General features: G+C 47.9%; 1 non-coding gene across 1 annotated transcript; it reads left to right on the top strand.

Moving 5' to 3' along the window:
* The first annotated feature begins 17035 nt into the window (after window positions 1–17035).
* On the top strand, window positions 17036–17108 carry TRNAK-CUU (transfer RNA lysine (anticodon CUU)). The gene has a single exon. It is a non-coding gene; the product is annotated as a tRNA-Lys (tRNA).
* The last annotated feature ends 10384 nt before the right edge of the window (window positions 17109–27492 follow it).

Consider the following 27492-nt stretch of genomic DNA (forward strand, 5'->3'; position numbering starts at 1 on the left):
GAACTCTGCTGTTTACAGAAACCTGCCTGGGAAGCAGGCTTGGGAACTGCTGCTTACAGCTGCCTTTTACTTTTCCATCAGCTGTATATTTTCATGGCCTTTTTTCCTTCAAGCCATGTCTGAGCAAAATTCTCCAACATATTCCCGCTTTTTTTTTTTTTTTTTTTTTTGCACAAGGAGGTTAGTATGCCGGGTTTCTCTATCATTCTACTGACCATATCCTAAATACAACCAAAAATACAAAGCAAAATAAGTAAAAGCATTATAAGCACTCTTAGTATCTCGATAAGGTAGTCCCAACAAATGCAAATCACAAAATAAACATCTAGCATAAATCAAACATAACAGCACTTAAAATATTGAAACTTAACAGACTTATTTTCAAATCAACAGAACTTAACTTAGCAGAACTTAACTGACTTTAAATTCTACATAACTTAAACCTAATATAATTTAATCTTAACAGAAAACTTAACAAAACTTAACCTCAACAGTATTTAATATTTAATGGCACTTAATAGATAATTTAACTTTAACTACTTAACAACAAATAAAACTTACTATAAAAATAAAATATAGCATTTATTATAACTTACTTACAGGCCTGATTCTAAAATACTAAGCTAAAACAACTTTTTTCACGTGTTTGCTATAGCATTTTTATACCAAAAAGCACACTCATAACATCTCACTAATACAATCACTCCAACATCTTTAAGATTTTTAAAATTTTCAAAATACAATTTTGGAGTCTGATGTTCTACCAACTGAGCTATCCAGGCTTCTGATGTTTAAAGTCTCTGTTAATATAGGTGATTTTAAGACAGCATAACCAATGCTGAGCCAAAATCGGCTGAAATTTGACCCACGCATTCACTGCTGATTCCTGTTTCACAGTCTGCTAGGAAGAACAAAAGGTCCTTTTAACTTAGGTGAGAAACGTCCTGATAGCCCTTGGTGTCGTTTGTTTATTATCACTGGTTTCCCAATTGCAGCAGGGATCTTTTCTTTTTGCTGACAGAAGTCACAACCATTACGGTTGTTAGGTCTCAAACTGTAGCTTTTGCCGGCTGCGGGGCAGAGGGAGAAGCGCTCCCGCTGGAAAAAGCGCTCCGGTCCCGCGGCGCGTGTGTCGGAGCGGGCGAAACCCCCCCGCGCTGGGCTCTTTGTTTACTCGCTGGCAGGCTGACTCCGCTGCAGCCACCGCTGTACCCGTGGCTCCCGCCGTGGCGGTGTGGCCCTCCCCGCCGCTGCCTCCGCTACCGCGGCTACAGCGCAGCATTTCAGGCGGTCGCCCGCCGCGGCTGCTCTCCATGGTGGAGCGTCCATGCCGAGTTCGGAGCGGCACAGCCCTGCAAGCGCCCTGAGCCGCGGCTGCTGGCTTGCACTCAGAGACATGCAGAAACAGTGCATTGTACGTCACCCGCCATGGCTTGCTTAGCTTCTTGGCAGTTTTATCACTCTCTAAAGTAGCCTCCCATAATAAATCACCGAATTTACGCCATTCCGTTAACTCGTAAACCGTATGGGGGTTAAGGAAAACCCCTTTACCGGCGCTGTAAGTCCAAAGTCCTGTTAAATCCTTTTGTCAATCCATCCCCTTAACATGCCATTTTTGTAAATATGCTGCTTGCCTTTTCATACCTAATTTGCCAGCGCTGGTTGCAGCCTCTTCAAGGTCCGTGCAGCACGTATCAGTCAGGCTCGCCTTTACGATCACCTGAGGCACGACGCGTATCAGCTTCTTTTTTATCCCTTTTATCGCGTTTACTGCCGTCCCGCTGCTTAGGACCTGACCCGTTTCTTCGCTTCTTCGTGGTGCATTACCGTATCACGATCGGGTGTCACCATTTATTGAAGTGAAGGGAGTCGACCCATCTTAATTGATCAGCATCGAACTCCGATTTATTGATTCAATCAGTCACTCTTTATAACCGTGTTAATTAAATTCATACATATTGCAAAACCCGAGCTCATCATAGGTTAAAGATTAAACACTAACCCCTCCTTTTGTTTTCAATATCTGTGGTTTGTTATTGAAACCAAGATTTGTGTTCTCCCCCTGATATAAAAGGTTCTCAAAACCTACTTTTACTTTCCCAAAACAGCCAAAGATAGCACCTGTTATGAGAAAACTGCCTGAGAACTCTGCTGTTTACAGAAACCTGCCTGGGAAGCAGGCTTGGGAACTGCTGCTTACAGCTGCCTTTTACTTTTCCATCAGCTGTATATTTTCATGGCCTTTTTTCCTTCAAGCCATGTCTGAGCAAAATTCTCCAACAATTCCTGAGCTGGGGCCTGCTTTGCTCTATTTCTGATCACATCTCACAGCAGACACAAGGGAAAATATATTTTCATGGGGGCACTGGCATTGGGCCAGCGTCAAACCATGACAGAGAGTAAAAGCAGGACAGGTTACAAGAGTCAAAGAACAAAGCCACAGAGCACCAGGCTGGTGGCTGCAGCATACCAGTTGTAAAAGGAGTGTGGCTGTTACTGGCTTATCAACCAAATTCACGGTGGCAGTCATAAGGATTAAAGTTCAGTGAGAGCTACTTTTGCTGCTACCTATGCCTCTTCCAACCCCTCAGTGGAAACAACTGTGCCTACCTTTAGGTTCCGAGATCCAGAGAACACAATGGTAGATGCAGCGGAGAAGGGAAGGACAGAGTGCACTGGTGAGTTTGATGTGCCTTATGTGGTGCACGCAGAAGGTGCAGGCAAGGCTTGCTTTTACTTCTAGAGCCTTTTTCTATGCAAACAGCTGCTGGATGTTTGCAACAAAGATGTGAGAGTGAAAAAATTGACAGCAAGTCTATCTGGGAAAGGAGACACAGAGCATTGTGCGCAGTTTAAAAGCTGTTAAGAAAAGGAGGTACTTTGAGAAATCTTCTGTCTTGACACTTGATCTGCATGATCTCTAGCTGCTTGGACATGGCCACAATGAAAGAATGTCAAAATATTTGCTCTGTGAATGTCAGTTTGCACAGGAAAGAGGGTAGGTTGGCAAATGCCTTCTGTCCTGGCCCATCTGTCAGTCAGAACTGCAGCTGAAAACGCTTCGCTGTAATGATAGTCTCTGCCACTTTGAGAGAATGTGCTGATGCTATATATATATGTAGTTGAGAAGGAACATGTGAATCACTACTGTGTTTCATTTAGTTGACAGACTGCAAAGGGACTATTATGGCCAGCACTGCCTTTTTGTTGTAGGACTTTTTTTTTTTGAGAGGAGCTACTGGATGTTTTGAAGTGGTTTGGGATCTGCAAGAGTTAGAGTGCAAGATGGTACATAGATCTTGAGGGAAAGTGCATATCTCCAGGGAGCTCGATGCAGTTCAGTGGGTGCGAGTTACATGTTGAGCAGCTGATGGCACGGAAAACGTTTTAAAAGGAAGAGGCCATGCTGCATTTGCCTTTTATTTTGAAGCTTATCAGCTGCACAGCCAACAATGAAATGATTCCTCTTCCTTCTATGCTACATGCAGGATTACATTCTTTCAGTGCCCAAGAGCCAGGATCCACAGCAAAGCTCTTGCCCCCACACTGCTCCCACATGAAGAGGGCTGGGCTAGAAAAGCGCTTGTCCTTTTCCTGGGCACTGTCAGCACTCATCAAAACAACCTCACCATGGCGTTGTCAACTCACAAAACAAGGACATGCACCTAGCCCAGCTCGAAACCACCCTCAGGACACAGCCAAGTCAGAAACGTCCCTGCTCTCAAATCAACTGTGTCAGGACAAAAAGATTTCACCAATCTTCCCCTTTCAAGTGGATACTCTTCTTTGCACCACACTCAAAGGCCAACACCAACTCCTCTGCCCTAATAATTTTTCACTCTCATAGAGTCTGGTAACAAACTTGAAAACATCTGCCAAAAACAGAGCTCACAAAATTGTCGGTGGAGAAAGCTCTTTGCTGCCTACAATTTCAATTGCACCCATCAAACTACAAACACACACCCTGCTGTCACCACTTTCCTTCTCAGCTCTAGGTACCATTGTAAGCCTTCAGTCTCACAGAGTCAGGATCCAAATGGAATGGCACCAGGGACTGCTCACACACTAAAGCTACAAGGGACAAAAACTTGTCCTGTAGAGGCTTGGCGTCTGCATTCCCACTGACAGTTCAACAACTCTATTGGGAAAAGCCTTTAAATTCACTGAGTCCACCCAAAGTGCCCATCAAAACTTGCTATAGATGGAATAATTGAGGCAAACACTCAGGCTCCAAGGTTCCAGGATTTGACGTTATCATTGCAATCTGGGCTATATGTGTGTGTGCTACACTTTGCTCATACTAATCAGTGTAGAGATGGTAAGTCTTCCTGGAAAGAGTGAAGCATAGTTAATTGCCCAAAACTGCAAGGGCCTCCTACACCCCTTCCTGGTATTCCTTTCCAGGCTCTATTTCCACATATCTAGACTACATTGTCTATTAACCCAATAGAAGCCACTCCAGGTAAAACTGGCTGAGGCAGGGTATGATTACACGAGGTAGAAGCATTGCCATAAATTCCCATGTCTGAAACATCAAGGCCAAATCTTTTATCAGCAAAGGGTCTGCTAGTATGATTTAGAAAGAAACACGCAAAAGACTGCATGAATCCAAAAATGTCCAATTCTTAAGGTGGTAGGGAAAGAGTAAAAAAGTCAGAAACTTTATTTACCCCTCATCCTCTGTCATTAGCAAAATACCACCCAGCTGGTCTATTAGCCTATTTGCAATATTTATCATTGCACCACCACACGGGCTCAATTTGACCTGGGGTGGCACAATCTCTGTGCATTGTCTTGTTGTATAAGGCATCCTATTCACCTTTCCCTAAAGGCATGGCTATTAGGCAAGTCTGGAAAGGATCACCTGGGGAAGTCATAGAAAGGCACAGTGTAGATTCATTCAAAGCTTGAGCTAATGTAAGCCACACATTACATTCTGGAAGGGGTGGCATTGCGACCATTTCTCCTTCATCGAGAAGGAGTCCTACCAGAAGGATGAGCATGAGAAAGCAGATCTGGGTCCCAAAAATACTGTCGGGGAAGCCAGCCATGCTTCTTCCCACAAACCAGTTTTAAAATGACACAGTCACCAAGAGAATAGCACAAAGGATCACACCGTGGGCAATCCCGACACTGGTATTCTGATTTGCAATACCACTTCTTCTGGCACTTATGACACAAAGTCCACGCTTGGTGAGAATAGTCTCTGCAAATAAAACAAGGAATAGAGTTATTTTCATATATAAGTCCAAACCTCCTTTCACTCTGTCTCTGCCGTTTTTCCTGGAGAGAGACTTGTTCTTCAATTAGAGCTTCTACTATCTCTGGAATGAGTTGACTGTGCAGCTTGCAAAGTGGTGAGAGGTCAATGAGTCTCCTTGGGTCAGGTAGAAGCTGGTTTGGGTGGTTGCGAGCTCTTGGTGGATCCAGACTCAGCGGTCTGAGAAGGCGAAGCCGGGGGGAAAGTGTTAGGGTGATCAGGATCCTCAGCAGAGATATGTAGGGATTCTCTGAAGGGTCTCACGTTCTTGGCTGGAATCCACCTCAGGCCGTTTTCTGTTGAAATACAAGCCAAACCTCTTCCCCATGTGACAGGGGGTTAAGCTACCATGATTTTACCTGTTTCTGGGTCCTGAACAGGGACTGGGGCTTTCTGTTTTGCCAAAGCCTACCAGAACCCAGGCTAGCTCTGCACACTCCAGTAGCCACGACAGGAGTGGGGAACAGCTGGGGACTGGGGTTTGCCCACAGCTGAACCTAAAGAGCTGCAAGCTCTACAGTGCATGCTGTTACAGCCATGGCAGGGACCAGGTGAAGGAGGAAGGAGGAAGCTCTTTGTTTTGAGGTTCCACGGGGAAAGTTTATTCCAGGTGGGGGGAGCAGGACAAAAAATGAGCCCTTCGTCCTCATATGCAAGGGGTTTTTGTTCAGATACAAGTTAGGGGGTGGATACAAACAGATAACAAATAAGGAATCCTCAGGGAGGAGTGAGGGAATTACATCAACACTTTGGGACCAATCAGGATAGGGGGAGAAGAGGAAAAGGTCACATGGGCCAATGGGACATCATGGATTAAGGGATTTCTAAGTGGGTGTTTCAATCAGGGATTGGCCTAGGGGGTGAGTGGCAGGGAACATTCAGGAGAAAGGGGCAGGGTCACCTTGACAGGCAGGGAAGGAGGGCAGGATTGCCTTGATAGGCAGGGAAGGGACTAGAACAAAGGGAGAGGAATAGCTTGGGGGACAGCTTTAAAGGGAGGGTACAACTTAGGGAAAAACCAACTTGGGGAAAATGTGGGAGGATAACAGAATGAACCATTTAACAAAAAATTAATGAAATAAACATGAACCGCAACACTGTTGGACTTCTAACTGAGAGTTATTGCCAAAATGTCTTACAATTGGAGGGTTAGGGTCCATGAGGGAACAATTTAAAAAGTTAAAAACGTACAATGCTTTCTGTAATCGCTCTGCCAGAGTGGCATTCCCCATTCCGCCTTTCTGTTGTAACAAAAGTTGCTTCAGTGAAGCATGGGCCCTTTCAATTATGGCTTCGCCCACTGAGGAATGAAGAATCCCTGTTTTGCGTGTTACCCTCCAGAGGGCAAAGAAGTTTGCCACCCTCTGGAAAAATATATGCTGGGCCATTATCAGTTTTGATTTGTGAGGGGATGCCCAGGATTGCAAAGGCACTCGTAAAGTGACAGCAAACATCTTTTGCTGATTCTCCCGTATGACGGGATGCAAACAAAGCACCTGAGAAGGTGTCAATAGAAGACTGAATCTACTTAAATCTGCCAAATTCAGGAAAATGAGTAACATCTGTTTGCCAAATTTGAAGGCTTTAGAGTCCTCTAGGGTTAGCATATCCTGCAACGGAGGGGAAAGAGTGTCTTCGGCACTCTGGGCACACAGCCACGATACTAGCACCTTGGCGTGTGGTTAAGTCAAAGGCACGGGTGAGTGCAGCGGCATTCTGGTGAAAAAATGAATTACTAAGTTTTGCCTGGGAAAAGTGGTCTGGCAGTTGAACAGGTAAGGCAAGTAAATCTGCTTGCTGTTTCCCCTCTGCAATGAAACTGGGTAAAGTTGTGTGAGACCTGACATGCACAGCAAAGTAGGGGTGCTGTCTAGTATCTAAAAGGAAAACAAGTTGTCATGGTTTGAGCCTGGCACAGAGCCAGTGCCCCCCATGAAAATGCCTTCACCCTGGTGTCTGCTGTGAGATGTGACCAGGAATAAGCAAAACAGGCTCCAACTTAAACATAAAGAACACTTTATTACTTAAACTACAGGAAAATAGGGAAAGACTATAAGGAAAAGAAAAAAAATTGAAAACCTTACAAAAACCATTTTCCTCCTCCCCACTACCTGACTTTCCCAATCCGATACATTCTCCCAAATCATCAACTGCCCAGCCTTGGCCCCACACTTTAGTATACTCAAACTGCAGTTCATGAAGAGGAAAGGAGTCCTTCTTGTTCCATAGGCTTCTCCTGGAAACACACTGAAACCTCGTGTGCTTCCTTGTCACTTCGGCACCGCCCGGAAAAAGTCCTTTTGCCGCTTGTGACATCTTCCTTCCATGCCCAGTGCTCTCACCACTGAGGCATGGCCAGAGCTGCTTTTAGGGTTGTCTTTCAAGGATGCCTTGTCTCACTCCAAAAAGGCACAGTCTCTGCTTTGGGACATCTGTCCCCCCCATATTTTTCCAACCCCCTGGGGCCGGGGGGTCCTCACGAATGAACCCTCCTGGGTTTGAGCCACTGCTTCCCCCTAAATGCAGTCTGTGTCACAGGAACAACTGAGTCCATGGCCACAAGAAAAGTCCAGCCAAAAGGCCACTCCAAATCATCTCTCCCCATCCAATCATCTCCACGTTCTTCGGGCCAGGTCCTTGTCTCATCTCATCTCTTATCTCCCTTCTTATTCAGCTTCGAGGAGGATTAGCATTTTTGCAAGGCCCCAATCATGAAAGAAAGGGTTAAAAGTTTTCAGTCTCTGTCTATCTCAGAATGCTGGTACTCCCACAGGTGCTGCTGCTCCGCTGGCCAGGCTGCACTCTTCCCTCCCCTTTCTCCCTCCTGGGGGGGGGAATGGCTGCCCGATGTCTCTTGGGCTCCGCCACCCTTCCATCCTCGAAGCCCCCTCAACCCCCATCTCTGTCCAGGCCCCGGGCCTACCGCATGGCTGCCCCTCCCCCCGCCCAGCAGCAGAGGCTGGACGGGGGAAGAGATCTGACCTCTGCGCTGCGACGTCCCAAGAGAGAGTGCCAAGGGCAGTGCCCTGCTTTTTAACTCCTGTGTATTCTCGGAGGTGTGTCCAAACCCCACTGGCTACACTAGGTGCCAGTCTCAAACCCAAAACTTTCATTGGTTTGACCACAGCTTCCCAGAATTCCCACTCCTTCCTGGTCAAACCACCACACAAGTTGTTGTAACCACTGAAACAATTCCTTGTTGGGCACATCCTTTAGTACAGCAGCTACAGCTCCCTCCACAAGTCCTGCAACGTAAGCAGAATCTGTTATTAAGTTAAGAGGGATGACAAACCACTGAAAGGCTCAGACAACACCTGCCAATTCAGCAATCTGGGGGGAACCTGAAACAGTAGAGACATCTGAATCCCATCGGCTGAGATCTGTGTTCCACCAAAGCAGTACCAACTTCTGGGTGTGGCCAAATCCATCTGTAAAGACAGTCAAAGCTTGCAATGGGACCTCACTTCTTGGGTCACGTTAGGAGATTAAAACTGGTTGTCACAAGCTTGTGTCTCGGGGTATGTGTAGAAAGCTGTCCAGAAAAGTCAGTGAGGGCCATTTAAAAAACCTCAGATTGCTGCAACAGCCACTGTAAATAGACAGTAGTGATAGGCAAACAGATCAAGCAAAAATACACACCTGCAAGTGTGGTAAGTCTCAGTCTAGCTTTTACAATGAGCAAAGCAAACATCTCATGTTGTGTGGTGACAGTTTTTGACATCTGGTGTGGTAAAAAAATCCACTCTTGATCAGCAAGGGGTCAAGCGCTTTAGGATCCCACTGAAATATCAAAGCATGGAGTTGCCTAGATGGATTCAGAATAATTAAGGAAAAGGGCAACTCAGGGGCCCATCAGGCCACTTGACAATTCGAAATAGCATCAGCTACTAGTTGCAGTGCCTGGCAGGCTTCTGGGGTGAGCTACCAAGGCGACAGGAGATCTGGTTCCCCTTTTAGCAGATAAAACAAAGGGTTCAAGTCAGCATTAGATATTCCTAACAAGGAACGCACCCAATTAATTGAACCCAAAAGCTTCTGAGCATCATGCAAGGTGTGAATATTTGTTTGAATGTGTAAAGGCTGAGGAGAAATACTCTGGGTCCTAATGCACCAGCTAAGGTATTTCCAAGGGGGTTGAAGCTGGATTTTTTCAAAAGAAACACAAAGCCCTGCTTGGGTTACGGCAGCAATGACAAGGGCTAAGACCTCCTCCATGATTTCCTGTTTTTCTGCTACAATGAGAATGTCATCCATGTAATGTTATAATAGGGCAGCAGGCATTTTTAGGCTAATGGGGCTGAGGACCCTCATAGTTGTAGTGTGTTATGTTAGTTTATTTAATTGCTCCCCCATTTTGTATAATGGTTCTGCCCTCAACTAAATAACCTTTAACTTGATAAAGAACTCTCTTTTGAGCTGTGCTGTGCTTAGCACCCATCTCTGCTGTCCCCAAGTCTGGGGTTTCAGAGACAGAGCGATGACTCTGATGTTATTGCTGCTTGCTCAGGGAAAAGGAGCAACTAAAACACAAACGCGCCTGCCACCAACCCCTGCTAGGGAACTGCGCAGTTCGCTTTAAAAAGGACAGAGGGTAACAGGGGAAAATGGCGGGCGGCGTCTGCTGGGCTTCCCGCGGCACGTGATCGCCACGCAGGAGCTCGGAGCCGCTTGTGAAATTGCGGGCGAAAAAAGCAGCAAAGGGGCTCCGCCGCGGCGGCGGAGGAGCGGCCGCGCAGTGAAAAGTCACCCCGCACCGAAAAACCGCGGTAGCTGCTCGGCGCCACACCGAGGGAGCCTGAGGGGCTCTGCCATGGAAACCCGCCCCAGCGCCGCCGTGCAAGGGGCAGGCAGAGAACACGCCGCGACTGCGAAACCGCAGAGGGAAACGCCGCGCGGCGCCGGAGGATACTGTCCCCAAGTCTGGGGTTTCAGATTAACTTACCTAAACCAATGGCGGCAAACGAAAATCCTGGGCAAGCAGGTCTCACCAGCAGAAACCTCCTTGGGTGCGCGGAGTTCCGGTCCTGCGTCCCTCATGAGCGCCACTCCTAAAACGGAGTCTGCTGCAACTGAGGGTAGTTCGGCGGCCAGTGAGATCCAGTGATCTTGGCCGCGGGGTCCGGGCATCCAGTCGTCCAGTTGGACCCCACGCTTGGGGGCCAAACTACAGCAGTCAGCAGCCTTAAAATAATGTCTGTCGGGCTAGCAGGGCGGCCAGCGGGCAGCTGCAATGGGGGGGGAGTCAACCCCGGTGGCAGGGCCCCAGGGTTGCTCCTATGGACGCCCCTTGGCAGCAGTGGCTTTGGGCTGTGTCCATGTGGACGAGATCACGCTGAGAGTTCAATACCAAGCTGCAAGAAAAGACGAGACGAGAGACGGACACTCTCCGGGGACGGTCAGGTTTATTGCCTAGATGGAGGCCAGCCAGGGAGTGACAATCTGGCTTGCACCTAACATAAGTCCAACAGGGAGTGACAATGAACAATGAGTACAGCAGAGTTATAAAGGGGGGAGGAATCCAGGGGAGGCGTTCAACCAAAACCAATCCAGGGCGTAGAGGGAGTGAACTTATGATAATAGACAGTAAAGGGAGACCAATCGATACATAACAAAGGAGGGGCTCCGGTCCCACAGCCAATCATAACTCCCAAAGTGAGGAACCTTCTAGAAAATTAGGTGGAGTAGGGAGTGACTGGCAGGGCCCAGGGTGGGAGGAGTATGCTCTATGTAAGGAAACAAGGGGAGGGGAACTGGGAGTTTACCAGGGGATTGACATAACTCAAGGCGGGAGTAACCAAGGCAACAGAATGACTGACAACACAGTGGCGGGAAAAACAGTTGAGGGCAGAACCATTATACAAAATGGGGGAGCAATTAAACAAACTAACATAACACACTACAACACCTCACAGTAAACCACTTGCAAATAGTGGGACTGCATTTCATTCCTTGAGGAAGGACAACCCAGTGATATCTTTGCAAGGGTGCTTGCATGTTAATGCTTGGAACAGAAAAGGCAAATTTAGGAGCATCATCAGGATTCAGGGGAATGTCAAAAAAACAGTCTTTTAAGTCAATGACTGTTAAGTCCCAATATTGAGGGATCATGGTAGGGGATGGGAGGCCAGGCTGAAGAGCTCCCATGTCCTCCATGGCTTCATTAATTTTGCCAAGGTCTTGGAGCAAGCGCCACTTGCCCGTTTGTTTTTTAACTACAAACACAGATGAATTCCAGGGATTGCTAGAGGGGACTATATGTCCCTTTTGAAGTTGTTCATGAACAAGGTCAGTTAGTGCATGTAATTTAGGTAGTGGGAGGGGCCATTGATCCACCCAGAGGGAAGTTTCAGCTTTCCAGGTTAATTTCAGGGTGTCATGTGCCACAATGGTCCCTATTAAAAATCAGACTGAATTTTGAGACCCCATTGAGAAAGTACATCTCATCCCCATAATACCATGGGCACAGGCAGAACGAACAGCTTCACAGAGGCTATGTGACCTGAATTAGATGGTGACTTTGGTAACTGCAACTGCTCCCCCAATCCCAGTGAGAGCTTGGGACACCTCTGTGAGGGGCCAAGTGGGGGGCCACTTGGCTTGAGAGACAACAGTGACATCCGCTCCAGTATCTAAAATACCAGTGAGTATTATCTGTTCCCCCTGGAATGACAGGGTACATTTGCAAGTGGGACACTGATCAGAAATTGTCTGTGCGCATATTTGTGGGGTTCCTGTAGAGCCAAATCCTCCCACCCTAGTATTGCATTCTGTTAAAGGGGATGACAAACTGTGAAAAAGGAATCAATTGTGCGATACGTGTACCTTGAGGGACAGTACAGGGTGGAAAGGGAGTCCAAGTCATGATTTTAATTTCCCTAACAGAGTCCGAGTCTATAAATCCTGGGAGGACAAAAAGACCTAAAAGGGTAGTTGAAGACCTCCCCACCAGCAAAGCACATTTATGGAGTCCTGGTGGGCCAAAAATTCCTGTAGGGAGTTGTCACCCTGGTTTTTTAAGATTTTCTAAGACTTCTGATGTTGACATTCTTGTAGTGAATTTTCTCACGCACTTTCTGTAAATAACTCATTGTTTTGCATTCCTTCATGGAGGAGGAGAAAGTTGATAGACTGTTGGTTTGACCAGCGTCATTGGAGAGGTGGCACTGTCACCCTCCAATCCGCTGTCACTTTTGGAAAACGATAAATGTTGAAGTCAGAAAATAAACTGCCCTTTTTTCATCACCTTGAGAACAGCGATGTGAGCTTGTGTTCTTTCATGTCTGGGGGCTCTGTGGAATCAGCAGGCCATCCTCACCCCACCCCACCCCGCGCAGGAGGCGGGGCAGGGGATGTGCTGCCCTCTCTTTGTGCCTTCCCGGCCATTGAGGGTCATCCTCCGCCTCAGCTTGAGTCTGGTTCGGTGACAACTTTTTGTCCAAACTGCGGTGTTTCCAAGACATTCCCCCTGAGTGCTGCAGGGGCAGGTTCGCCCGCCTCCGAGTCGGACTCCTCGGGGGGGGGGGGGGGGGGGGGGGGGGGACACTCCACCCGTCTCTGGGCCTGTGCAGCCTGCTGGGCATGCACAGCCGGTGGAAGCAGCCGGGGGCGGGGAGTCGGTCGGTGTTCTGTCCGGCCCCTCTCCGCTCAGTGGGGGCAGTGCCCGCTGTGGAGTCTTGCAGCTCAGGACAGACGCTCATAGGGGGTGTGCTCATAGGGGGCTCCGCAGGCCGCGCTGTGACGGTGGTCAAAAAGGTTGCAGGTGAAGAGAGAGGCGAGAATGTTAACCTCATGTTCAGAAGGCTTGATTTATTATTTTATGATATATATTACATTATGACTATACTAAAAGAAATAGAAGGAAAAGTTCTCAGAAGGCTAGCTAAGCTAAGAATAGAAAAGGAATGAATAACAAAGATCTGTGTCCCAGCAGAGAGTGAGAGCCAGCTCTGCCGTGAGTGGTCAGTAAATCCTAACAACCACAGGAGACCAATCATGGATCCACCTGTTGCATTCCACAGCAGCAGACAACCAGTGTTTACAAATTGTTGCTGAAACTTCTCAGCTTCAGCAGGAAAAATCCTAAAAAAGGATTTTAATGAAAAGATATCTGTGACACCACGCTTCGCTCCATCTCCTGCCCCTCCCTGATGTTGGGGGCAGGGGGCCCCCCACCGGTCTCGTCCCGGCCAGCGCTGGATTCGCGGGAGATGCCGGCACCTGCACCTGTATAGAGGCCCCCCCTGCCGGGGCTGCGGCGCAACAGGGCACTGAAGTATTTACCTTTAGCGCGAATGCTGACACGGCTGGCGGGAGTCCACTGGGTGCCCGGGGCCATGGCGCTTCCTCGTCAAATTTGTGGACGCTTCCCTCGTGCCAGGTGACCCTGCGTCCGAGGAACTCCGAGCGTTTCTGGCGAAAAGCCAGAACTAAGACAGATGAGATAACTCAGCCTGTCTCCTTGTGGCACCTGCAACGTCACGGAGTGGGCTCCTCTGGCTCTGCTGGTGCTGCAGGGGTCGCAGGGGCGAGTGATGTTGACCTGGCTCCCAGTCAATCATCTCTTCTTGTCCCTGTGGGGCCCAAGAACAGGGACACAGCAGGTGCAGTGGCTTTGTCAGAGGATTCCCAGGATTTCCCTATGCTCAGGGGTGTTACTCATAACACCCATGAACCCCTTTCATATAAGCTGGAGAGGGAAGTCCATTAAGCGGTTGCTCAGCATGGTTTGGGGGCTGCTGAGGTTATGCAGACGCTCCAGAGGATTTCTACGGACATGCTGACGCCTCGCGATCTCCATCGTGTGGCGCGCTCTCTTTTTGACCCTGTGCAGTTAGATGTTTTTGAGATCAGGTGGGCTTGTTTGGCGGTCGAAGCGGTGGTGAAGAATGCTGCACTGGCACCGCAGGACCCTAGGCGTGGGGTTGTCGCTGACGTGCTGTTGGGAACAGGGCTTTATGAAAATGTTCAGGGGCAGATTGGATTCAATCCTCTTGTGCTTGACCAGTGCCACACGCTAGGCATGGCAGCGATTGTTCAGACCCTGGAAATGGCTGCTCCGAAGCAGCCGTTTGCAACCATTGTCCAGGGGGATGATGAGCCTTTCATGGCATTTGCGGCAAGGCTGACTGCGTCTGTGGAGAGGCAGGTGCCTGATCCTCTGGCAAGGAGGGTTACGATTGCAAACCTTGTGAGGTGTAATTGCAGTGCTGCTTGTAGGAGGGTCATAGTGGCTCTGCCTGGTTTTCCTGCTATCTCCCAGATGGCGGAGGCCTGTGCGGACATCGTCCCCCCGGGTCGGAAGTTGGCTGCCGTGGCTGCCGCTGTGCAGCCAGTTTGGGCAGCACTGCAGGGCAGGCGGCCACAGCAGGGGCCTGCACAGGCTGGCAAGAAGCAGGGGAAGAAAGCGCAGAAGGTCAAATTCCCCATGTTCTTGTGCGCCCGGTGTGGCAGGCCGAATCACATGTCAAATGTTTGCAAGGCGACTGTTCGTGTTAATGGCCAGGATTTACCGGGCTCGGGAAACATCAAGCAGAGCGCGCAGGAGGGCACGCCCAGACACAAGCTTCTCTCCAGACCCCGGGACCGATGGAGGTCTCCTTTGCTGGCTTGCAGCCAGCACCCGCGGATCAGCCGGTGTGCATGTCTGCAGCGCAGCAACAGTTGTCTTAGAATCTTGTAAAATACACAAGGTTCCCCTGGATGCCTTTGGTGCCTTGGATGGGGGCATGAGTGCTCTCCTTATGGGGAGGTCTAGTGTCACCCTTGAGGGCATCATTGTGCACCTGGGGCTCATTGATGCGGATTTCACAGGGCAGATTTGTGCCATGGTCTCCACACCCACTCCCCCATCACGATCCCGAAAGGGACGCGACTCGCTCAACTTGTGCCTTTTAGGTCCTCTGTTCACAGGACAGCTGACCAGTCGCGTGGAACTGGTGGCTTTGGATCCACTGGGCCACCTCAAGTTCACTGGACTGCTGTCCTGACCAAGGCCCGTCCCGAGATGCTGTGTACCCTGTCCGTTTCTGGTGCGACACTGTTGGAAATCCACCTCCGCAGGCTTCTTGACAGCAGTGCTGACATCACAGTTCTCTCCCTTGCCGCCTGGCCCCCGGAGTGGCCCTTGGATCCGGTGGGGACGTCTGTTGCGGGCCTGGGAGGGACGGTGCAATGCTACGTGAGCCAGCGGCCTGTGCTGGTCGTGAACCCGGAGGGACAGGCGACCTGGGTTAGGCCTCATGTTACTTCTACTCCTGCCAACCTCTGGGGAAGGGATGTTGTGTCTGCCTGGGGGGTGAGCATCGGGACGGATTTTTTATGGGGGCCACTGCAGTGAAGGGCACAGAGTGTCCTACGCCTCCTATACGGTGACTGGTCAACAAACCTGTCTGGGAGAAGCAGTGGCCCCTCCCTCAAGATAAATTGGTCGCACTTCGGAATCTGGTGCAGGAGCAGTTGGACCAGGGTCATCTGGAGCCTTCTACCAGTCCCTGGAACACTCCTGTCTTCTGCATCAAAAAGAAATCTGGGAAATGGAGGTTGTTGCAAGACCTCCGGAAGGTCAATGCCGTGATGGAGAGCATGGGAACATTGCAGGCGGGCATGCCATCGCCTACCATGCTTCCCACAGACTGGCCGGTCCTTATTGTGGATCTGAAGGATTGTTTCTTTACGATTCCTTTGCATCGCGATGACAGACCAAAGTTTGCCTTCTCAGTGCCAGCGATTAATGAAGCTGAGCCCGCACAGAGATATCAATGGAGTGATAGGGGGGCCCTGAAAAAGATAGAATCTGAAAATGTTAGGCTTTGTGTTTTCCCAGATCAACTGCACCTGCGTAAGCAGTATGATAAATGATATAATTGTTAGATGTGATGATTGTTTCGTAATTAAATATAATTATTATATAATCATAAGAAGAATCATGAGAAACTATGTTGGAAATTTAAGAAAAAACCCTGGGTTCAAGCAGCAGCTCACTCAGTCTCTGATCAGTCCCTCCGGTGCTGGAATTGGTGATAATGATTTATAAAGAGTTCAAAAAGATACTGGCCTCTGTTTATGAGATGTATGGTTTGTGGTTTCTTCATCCTACCCTGCATCCCAATTCCAGTAGTACGTTTTGGGAATTTATTTTTAACTACATTTAGTCTGTTAGAGGAGGAGCCAAGAACGAGACTTTCCAGCCTTCCCTTTCCGTCTTCTCCTTTGGATCGGTTATGTCACTTTTTGAGAATGTTCAGTTTCCCCTGAATGTTTAAGAGACCATCTTTCTGGTATTTAATTTGATAAGCTTCCTCTATATGGTCTGCAGCTTCTCTAGAATGAGGGCTGAGATATCCAGAGGAGCTGGTGAGACCCCTGATCCAGAAGCAGAAGCAGGCGTGAAAAATCCTGAAGTGGGGTGGAGAATGGGAAAATATAGGCCAAACCCTGGTCCTGTAGACTGGGATTTTCCACGGGAACAAATTCAGAATGCAGCAGAGGTGGGGAAATACCTAAAAGAGAAGTGCCATGACGATTCCAAGGAGAAAAGGCTAATTACAATAAGCTGGGCCCTGGCCTATGCTTATCGCACTTTGTTAGATACTGTCGGGCAGCAGACAGAGGCAGGGGGGCAGTGAGATAAATCAGCTATCCCAGTCACTCAAGCTGTAGCCAACAGCCCAGGCTCGAAGCCAGCAGCCAGACCAGATAGTGAGCCTAAGCCAGCATCTAAACCAATGGCTGTTGCTACCATTACTAGAAGTGGGAAACGCACGGAAAAAGCTGATCGACTGGTTAGCTCAGTCGGTAGAGCATGGGACTCTTAATCCCAGGGTCGTGGGTTCAAGCCCCACGTTGGGCGCCAATTCATGTATTTGTCCAGGTTTAGAGCAAATTTGGGGAAGAATCCCCCAAAGGAGCTCTGGTGGGAAAAGCAGATCCAATTGGCCCCTCCCCCCAACTGGTCCGGGAGGAAAAAATACCTCCTTGGGGAAAGGTGGAAAAAACCCTGTTTATTAAACAATAAGACCAAAACAGTATCAAAACAATGAGATCCCTTGCCACTCTAAAAGAGATGACAAACTGAGAAAACCCCGGGTTCAAGCAGCATCGCACTCAATTTCTGATCAGTCCCTCCGGTGCTGGAATTGTCGCAGGCCAGGCCTGCCCCAATGGGCCACAGCTGCAGCTGCCGGTGCTCTCCTGGGTGTTCAGTCCAGAGCAGTTCCAAGAGGTCCAAAGAAAAGGGGAAAAAAAACAGTCCAGGGAACTTCTTTGCCTCAGCTAGCTAGCATTAACTAAAAAGCAAAAGAAGAGCTCTCTGCCCCGCTGTCTGTCTGCAGACAACACAGTCAGGAGCAGGAATGTGGAGGAGTGAGTGCAGTGTCTGAAAACAAACTGCGCGCTTCTTCTCTCTCTCTCTTCACTCTCTGTAACACTCTTAAAGGTACAAAACTTATTATTATTCAACATAAACAGAATGAGACGATTGGGGATAACAGCATCATATAGTCAACCCAGGACATAGGGGGGCTATGCTTAGCTGAAATCTATGTATACAATCAAACAGTATAAGTTTAATAATTAACATGAAAGTTGTATGATGATAGAATATAAAAACATGTTCATCTCGACTGTATGGTCACAAATCAGATTTGGGTTGTAATACTCCGATTCCCAGAACTCTTAATAAAAGCACCGACATAATCATATTCGGGATTATGTGTTTCTGAACGCTAACATTTTGGTGACCCTAGATGGGGCCTTTGTGAGTGCTCCTGAGCGAGTTTCGCAAGTCAACTACGCTCCAGCCGGCACCGAGGGATTCCCAGGGAGCCCATCGGCCCGCGACCCGCCTCTGCTGCTCACAATGTCCTTGGGAGAAAGGTAAGGTGCTTTTTAGTTTGGTTTGGGCCTGACTAAACTGATGATTTAAACCCAAATGTCATGGATCAAGTGCCTACCTCTAGCCTTGTTGAGAATCAAAACACAGCCCAGATCAGACTTAGGGGTTCCACCTTATGAAATGATGTTTTGTTTACCTTTTCTGATTCTGCCAAATAGTGTTGCTATAGGACACGAAAGAACACAAACACACACCGCTGCTCTCAAGGTGAAGAAAAAAGGGCAGTTTATTTTCTGACTCCAACATTTGTAGTTTTCCAAAAGTGACAGTGGATTGGAGGGTGACAGGCCCACCTCTCCAATGACACTGGCCAAACCAACAGTCCATCAACTTTCTCCTCTTCCACAAAGAAATGCAAAACAATAAGTTATTTACAGAAAGTTTGTGAGAAAGTTCACTACAAGAATGTCAACATCAGAAGGCTTAGACAATCCTAAAGAAACAGGGTGACATCTCACCCTTTTCCGTTTAAAAAAGAAAAAGAGAAAAGAAAATGAACAATGTGAAAAAGAAAACATGAACAATGTTCAGTGTCCATTTGCGGAGGAGTCATTGGAGTGATCGCTCTCATCATCTGCATCCAAGTCATCACTCAATGATTCACCCGCTTGATGCCTTTCAGTTTGGTCACAGTTCCCATCTTGCCCATCGGCAGGATTCTGTCTCTGCAGTTGCATGTCGGGGCGAACACATTTTGAAGGTACCCAGCGTACCCGTGCCCCGAAGCGATAAGGTCATAGGGACCTTCCCACTGTTTGGTGACTAAATTCTGCACCCAAACCTTCACTCAAGGCTGATGTGCCTCGTCCACAGCCTGCAACGAGAGATGGTGATTCAAAATGACAGGATTATTTGAGTTCTGCGGCACAGTGAGATTATTGATTGTGCACAAAGCTTTTGCCAACCGACTGTGTGGGGATTCACCCTGCATTCCCCGTTTTTGAAGAACCTTTTTGAAGAACCCGCTTCAGAGTACCACGAGCGCGTTCTACAATAGCTTAACCAGTCGGAGAATGAGGGATACCAAACTTGGGAGAGACATCCCACAACTGCAGGAACTGCCGCACCTTTTGCCATGCGTAAGCAGGACCATTGTCAGTTTTCACAGCAGAAGGTATGCCCAGAACGGCAAAGGCCTGCCTCCAGTGGGCGAGGACATCACGGGCCTTCTCCCCAGTGTGAGCCAAACCCACATTGCAGGGGAGAACGTGTCCATCATGGCATGCACATACTTGATCCGGCCAAACTCGGCAATCTGGGTGACATCGGTCTGCCAAAGCTCCAAGGCCCTGAGGCCTCTGGGATTTACCCCTGCCGGCAAAGGCAGAGCAAGTGCATGGCAGTCATCACATGATTCAGCAATGTCATGAGCCTCAGTTGGCATCATCTGAAACTGCTTCTGAAGGGTATGTGCATTTTGGTGGAAAAACCCATGCGATGCCTTGGCCTGCGCGAGTCTATCAGGCTGAGGCGCTACCCACACTGGGTTAGCCAACTTGTCAGCCCTTGCGTTACCTTCCACTATAAAGCCTGGCAAACTGGTGTGACTCCTCACATGCAGAACAGAGAATGGAAGAACTCGGGCCTGAATGGCACACCACAAGGTCTTCAGTAAATGAAACAAGGCAGGATTACTGACCTCCTTCAAAACCGAATGACCCAACTGCTGTGCGATATTGGCCACATAGGCAGAATCTGTGACCAAGTTGAAAGGTTCCTGGGAAAATTTCTCAAAGACATGACAGCAGCCCTCAATTCAAACAATTGAGCTGACCCATTCTCATGACCTTCCAGAACCTGCCACTCAGATCTGGCCCTCCAAGTAAAAATGGCCTTTCCTGTTTTCCCTGAACCGTCAGTGAAGACGGTGGGTCCTTGCATGGGTTCCTGGCTATTTTTGGGCCACAAAGATATTTGTGTGAACTTTGCCATATGCAGTAGCCTACGACTGGGCAGATGATAAATGATCTGCCCTGAAAAATTGTCCGCAGCACTCTGCAGGGACACACTGTTTGCAAACCTCCAGTCAAAATCCTCCCATTGCACCGGGAGTATGATCATTGCAGGATTCGCACCCATCAATTGAAAACACCATTTCCGGCATTTGATTATCAAGTGAGCAATCAGTTAAAACAATGCAGTTGCTGTCCTCTGCGGCTGATGGGGCAGGAAAACCTATTCCAAAATGTGCAAGGAATCAGACGATTTGTCACTCCATTGGCCAATGATGCCTGTGGGATGCGAATCTGGAGTGGTGATGAACACAGTGACATCAACGGAGGGATCAATGCGATAAACTTGGCAAGCCGAAACAGCTTGCTGAACCACTTCCAATGCCTTACGCGCCTCAGGGGTCAGTGTGGGAGGTGACTTTAGATCAGAGTCTCCTTTCAACAAATCATACAGAGGAGACAGCTGTGCGTCAGTTAGTCCCAAGTACGGACATAACCAAGTGATGACACCTATCAATTTCTGAGCATCATTCAGTGTCTTCACAGAATGCACAAATTGCACGTCCTGGTGACAGATCATCCGTTCCAGAATTTTGACCCCCAAGTACTTCCAAGGTGGTTGTTGTTGAACCTTTTCTGGAGCCACTGTTTTGCGGAGAAAAGAAGAAACTTCACAACTTGTAAAAGTTGTAAAGCCCGGTATGCTTTATTGCGACGCGCGCCAGACGCAAGACTCTCTAAAAGGGCATGCATACTCTTGAAGATTTCAGACTTCCTTTTATCTTCTTTCTAAATGCATATGCATACAGTTTCACAATAAGTTCATACATATTCATCTTGCATGACACTTAGCACTAATTCTTCTTTATCGGAGGAATTCTTAGGTCGGGGGCAGATTGACTTCGTGGTTTTTTTGGTTTTTTTTCTCTGTCTCTTTGCTGTCTCTGGAACGCGGCCTCTCTTTCAGCTTTAGCTCTACAGACTCTTCACTTCTCTCAGACACTTCACTTAGTTCAGGATGGATCTTTACTCTGTCTCACCACCTGCAGTCCATGAGCATGCAAAGCATCGAGCAACCAAGGCTGAATACTCAGCAGCTCATCCTGGGTGGATGCGGTGTACTGGTTTAGGGCAAATTTGTTAAAGAATCTGCAAAGGAGGGCCCCTCCAGAAAGCGAAACCCACACGGCCCCTCCCCCCAACCGGTTCGGGAAAAAATTCCTCGGAGAGAGGTGGAAAGAACCTGTTTATTTGACTGGCCCCGCACCCCCCAGCACACAAAATGAGCAATACCCGATGACACCGCTCTGAGAAAGATGACAAAATCAGAAAGTCTCTTTTGGGGGTGGTTGCTCTGTTCTCAGTCCCGCCGGTGCTGGGCCAGCCGCTGCAGCCAAACCTTCGGTGTTCCCGGGTCCCAGTCCGGAGCAGGTTCGAGATGGTCACAGGAACAGGAGAGGAGAAACAGTCCAGGAAGCAATGTGGACTGTTTAGCTAGAACTAGCTAATAAGCAGAGGCAGAAAGCAGAGCAGAAGCAAGAGCAGAAAAAGAGAGCAAGCAAAAGCAGCAAGCTGAAGCTGGAAGTGAAAAAAACAGCTCTGTGTACCGCTTTTCCTCTGTGTCCCTGATAAGAGAAACCCAAACAAAACTTCCACTCTTCAGTGCCAGTCTTAAAGGCACAGAACAGATGAATGGGGATATACAAGCATCATAACGTCACCCCAGGACACGCGGCCACCAAAATGCCATCCATATAATGATACAGACGTGCATCAGGAAACTGCTTGCGAACTCCAGACAAGGCATGGGCCACATACCACTGGCATACGGCAGGAGAAGTGTGCACGCCCTGAGGCAACGTCCTCCTATTAGCCTTCAGAAACACATAATCCTGAATATGATTATGTCGGTGCTTTTATTAAGCGCTCTGGGAATTGAGGTATTACAACCCCAATCTGATTGCGACCATACAGTCAAGATAATCATGTTTTCATATTCTACCATTATATAATTTAATGTTAATTATTAAACTTATATTGTTCCATTTTATACATAGATTTGAGCTAAGCATAGCCCCCCTTAAATTTCCAACATAGTTTCTCATGATTCTTCCTACGATTATGTAATAATTATATTTACTTACTAAACAAGCATCACATCTAACAATTATATAATTTATCATACTGCTTCCACAGGTGCAGTTGATCTGACAAAACACAAAGCCTAACATTTTCAGATTCTATCTTTTTCAGGGCTCCACTATCATTCTCCCCTCTTTGAAAGCATTTTCACTTCACTATAGGTGTAAATGTTTTCCCTTGATACCGTCCTTTATTCCTCAATTTATACTTGACGTTCTTCAAATCCAGGGTTGATGTAAACATTGTCGTGGATGTTGTCACGAACTGGAGAACCAGAAGATGGTGGGCGTGGATCTCGTGTCAGTGCCTTTATTATTTTCTGGTTCCAAGATGTTTTCTTTTGTATCTCTCCCTTTAAGATGCTGTAAACTAACCAAATTGCTAAGAATACAATTAGTAAGATTATCACACTCTCAAAGATAGATTTAATCTATGAACTCACATTCCACCCTAACCCTTTAAAGATTTTTCATAACCAGCTTGTAGTCAAATCCTTTTGCTCTTCTTGTGCTTCATGCTCTATTTGTTTCAACTGATTGATGTCAGTTCTACATCTGCAGTTACATTTGGGATATGAACACAGCAATGATCAACTTGTCCCTTTAAAAATCCACATACTCCATGCTCTTTCAGGAGTAAAAAATCTAGGGCTAATCGATTTTGTAAAGTCATTTTTGTAGTGGCTTGTAATTGTATATTTAATTCTTTAAATCATTCCTGGGTGACTCTTGCCAGTCTATCTACCTGACCTGTAAGTTTGTACAGCATCTCTCTAATCTGATAGTTTGCTATAGGACCAAGCAATGACTCTAGGGCCCACCCAAATTTCACTCCACTAGAGGGTTCTTGCCAAGTGTCATCTGGATTTTCATTGTCTAGAACTTCTTGTCTTGCTCTTATCTGCAGAAGTTCATGTTTTCCATTAAATGGGGACTTTTTCCAAATTGGACATAAGGTTGGGAGGCCCAATGTAATTTCCTTTACTTTTCTGTCTACAGGCAGTTGTGTTGTCCAGGTACCATCGCTTCTTGCCCATACAAATTGTCCTGGATTCAGATTGTACTCCTGATACATCCTACAACTACTTTATAATTCATTTTCCTTTGTTTATGTTTGATCCCTCTGCAAGCGCAACCAATTTGTAGGGCTATTGCCAGGGGTGGCATCTGTTTTATCTCTGCATCATCAGAAGTGCAGTCATAAGTTTTATTACATGCCCACGAACTTACTTTTTCTGCCCTCGTTCTGCTACTGGTGGCAGTGTATTACAGCGACCTGATGAGGTCTTCAGGTGAGAGAAGTGGACGAGAATCTTAGTTCATGATCAGAAGGCTGGATTTATTGATATATGATATATAATACATTATAACTATACTAAAAGGAATAAAGAGAGAAGTTGCAGAGGCTGCTAAGCTAAGAATAGAATAGAAAAGAAATGAATAACAAAGTTCTGTGTCCAGGGAATCTGTCCTCGAGCTTGCTCCTGTGATTGGCCCTTAATTGTAAACACAGAACATGAGCCAATCACAGGGGCACCTGCTACATTTCACAGCAGCTGATAACAATTGTTTACATTCTTCTTCTGGGGCCTCAGCTTCCCAGAAGATGAACAAATCCCAAAGAAAGGATTTCTATGAAAAAATGTCTGTGACATCTCACCTTTCTAAATCGTATAAATTAAAAAGAAAAATGCTGATGTGAAATGAACAGGAAATTTCTTCACCTGTAAAATATACAATACTAACAAATCACTAAAACAATCCTACAATCTAAGAAAATGCAAAAAACAATGCAAAGAGAATTCAAGTCCAAGCAGCTGAGTTTCAGGAACAGTCCATGAGCTGAAGTTGGTTCTTTTGGACATGTCTGAGAATCCTTTTGGTCCTGAAAGAGACTTGCTGCAAAAGAGTCCCATCAATAGTTATAAAAAAACATTGACAGTCATACAACAACTTCAAACAATTTCAAACAATTTGAACAATTTTTGGAATGTCCTTTTCTGGCCCTTCAATGCTTCAGTGCTTCAGAGCTGCTGCCCGCTATTTTCAATCCTTTTTATTTAATTTTAAATTTCTTTTTTTTTTTTTTTTTTTTTTTTTATTGAAAAGGAAAGGAGCAGCAGCCGAGCAGAGCAGTGCCAGAGAAGGAAAGGCCCTGGGGGCCCTGGCCCATGATGGACCAGGAACCCCAAAACTGGCCCACAAAAGGGGGGCCAGGACCAGTAGGAGAAACCACAACTCCCAGAAACGTCAGGAGGCCAAGTGATGGCCCTGGCCCAGAAACTTCCCGAGCCCAATGGCCCAGGCCAAACCCCTGACACAGGCTCTGCATTCCCACAGGCCTGTACCCTGCTGCCAGTACAATGGCAGCACGGGTGGTGACACGCTTCCTTTTCCCAAAACCACTGAGGCATGCCAGCAGCAGGGAAATAGAAGCCTTCCCCAGAAATCCCATCTAGGGTCTGGAGATGTTTGTTTCCCACAGCAAACCAGCTATGGTCTCCTCCATCTGTGCCCTCTTCCCCTGCAATGCAAATGCATTGGGTTTGTCTCTCATCCGCCCCATGGCTTCATCCCCACCTGGCTCGGGACCAAAGGCAGAGCTCTCGGGACGCACCTGCCCCCTGCCACTAGGGCGCAAGAGAGGCGGCAGAGATGGCAGCCTCCAGGGGGCAATCCCCGAAAAACCACCACCCAACCCGCCGAGAATGCTGATCTTGAAAGCAGGGAGACGCACTGCCCCTGCCCCCAGCTGTCGCGCACCCCCCGCTCCACGGAAGGGGAGACCAGCCGCCGGGGCTGTTGCTACAGAGGCAACCGGTCCGGGGTGGTCCAAGCTCGAACAAACAGCCGTTTCCAGGGCAGTCTCTGACGCCGACACGGAGGACAGAGTCTCCGACAGCAGCAGAACTGCTGGGGCAGCCCCGGGACAACCCAAAACACTCGGGGAGGGAATCACGCTGGGTCTAGGAGCAGCCGCGGGCTGCTCTGAGGGTCCTGCGGGTTCGTCGCCATCTTCAACACCATCCTGAACAGGGACTGTCTCAGCTTGAGGCGGTGAGGAGGCCAGTGGAAGCAGCGGGGGGGCCGAAGGGGCTGGAGAGAATCCCTCCTCCGCTGAGCCAGAAGCTGGAGACGCGTTGTCTTCGCCTAGCAACTCAGCAGGCACAGGAAGCGCTGTTTCTGCATTCTCAGACGCAGGCGGGGAAGCCGGTGAAGCCGCGGGCGAGACCGCCTGGAGAGGCGGAGACGGGATCGCCCAGAGAGGCGTCCGCGCCGGCGAGGCAGGTCTTGGAGGTGGACGCGGCGCTGGCAGGGGCGGGGGGGCCTCGGGGACCGGTGCCACCCCCGTCTCTGAACGGGGTGGGTTCCGAGAGACCAGCTGTGGCAGACCTGTCCACTCCCATCCCCCCTGCGGGGGAGAAGGGGGGGGAAAAGAGCAGTCCATCTGCGCACGCTGCGGAGAAAGAGTAAAAAAAACTTCTTCACACAGCGAAGTTTCCCCCCCCCTGCCGCGAAGCAGGGGGGGCTGGGAAGCCCCAACTCATCCCCCACCGTGTCTTCTCCCGCTGGGGATGGTGGAAACGGGGCCTGCCCATAGCAGTTAGAAATCCATGGAGAAACAGCTGCTCTCCGTTTCAAAACTGGGAAGAGCTTTCTAAACGCCGGGTAGACAGGAGGGAAAACGCATCCCTGACTCCAAACGAATCGGAAAATGGAATCCATACATTCCCACACGAAAACATCCAAAGCGTACAGGACATCAGTGAAGAACCCAAAAAGCATTGCCCATTGAAAGAACTCATAGAGATCTGTTTTTGACAAGAAAAATCCATCTTCTCTACACCATTTTTGCCAGAGGGCAATAAGTTTCTTCTCTGAAGGAGAAAAACAAACCATGTTCTCCAAGGGGTGTGTCCTCCATATAAACAGCCACAATTTTCTCAGGGCTGAACCCTCAGGGATAGAAAAGCCAACAGTACCTTTTGAAAGAGTCCAGCTTGCTCTGGCCAGCTCCACGGTTATGCTGCTCTTGTCTACCATCTTTCCTGAAGGTTTTCCAGAAGAAGGTTCACTTGTGGTCAGCCTTGGCTGTGAACTCTGTCCAAATCAGGATCTTCAGTTCTTCAGCTCCTGGCTTGAATGCACTTCTGTGGTCACTTTAAAGCAACCATCACATGCTACACATACAGGATTTTACCCAGTGCAGCAATTTTGCTCCTCTGGTCTTATCAAATTAATTTTTTCTCTGACATGAGGGGTCACCAAATATTACAGCGACCTGATGAGGTCTTCAGGTGAGAGAAGTGGATGAGAATCTTAGTTCATGATCAGAAGGCTGGATTTATTGATATATGATATATAATACATTATAACTATACTAAAAGGAATAAAGAGAGAAGTTGCAGAGGCTGCTAAGCTAAGAATAGAATAGAAAAGAAATGAATAACAAAGTTCTGTGTCCAGGGAATCTGTCCTCGAGCTTGCTCCTGTGATTGGCCCTTAATTGTAAACACGGAACATGAGCCAATCACAGGGGCACCTGCTACATTTCACAGCAGCTGATAACAATTGTTTACATTCTTCTTCTGGGGCCTCAGCTTCCCAGAAGATGAACAAATCCCAAAGAAAGGATTTCTAAGGAAAAATGTCTGCGACAGCAGTGTGCATTACTGCTGGATCTGTTTCATTCTCAGGGCCTTCCCACTTAATACACCAAGGGGTGTTTGCCATATATTGGAATCTTTGAAGAATACTCACAGACCATGCACTGTCCCAAGGCTCTCTCTGATCTTTCTGATCCTTGGCCTGACACTTCCATACCAGAGTGGTTTCTGTAACATTTTCTATAATCTTTTTATTGTGTGGTAAATAGCATTGCCATTGTGTGATGCCTCCCGACTGCCCCACAGGGGTTCCTAGTATGCCATCACTTAGAATACAGTCTTTCTGGCTCATAGGCCTCATCCCTGTTTCTATTTTCTCCCAAGTTTCCTTGACTACTTGCCTCGATTCGGGTACCTGTTTACATGCAATTGTTTTGTTCTTTTGTATTTCAGGTAGTTTTGATGTTATGATTCCCCAATTTACGGGGTCTCCTGCTGCCTTTGGTATTGGCAGACAGGCAGTTATTCTACTGGTGTGTCATGGTTTGAGCCTGGAACAGAGCCAGTGCCCCCATGAAAATGCCCTCACCCTGGTGTCAGCGGTGAGATGTGACCAGGAATAAGCAAAACAGGCTCCAGC

The sequence above is a fragment of the Zonotrichia albicollis genome, chromosome W (genome assembly GCF_047830755.1).
Source record: "Zonotrichia albicollis isolate bZonAlb1 chromosome W, bZonAlb1.hap1, whole genome shotgun sequence".
NCBI lineage: Eukaryota > Metazoa > Chordata > Aves > Passeriformes > Passerellidae > Zonotrichia > Zonotrichia albicollis.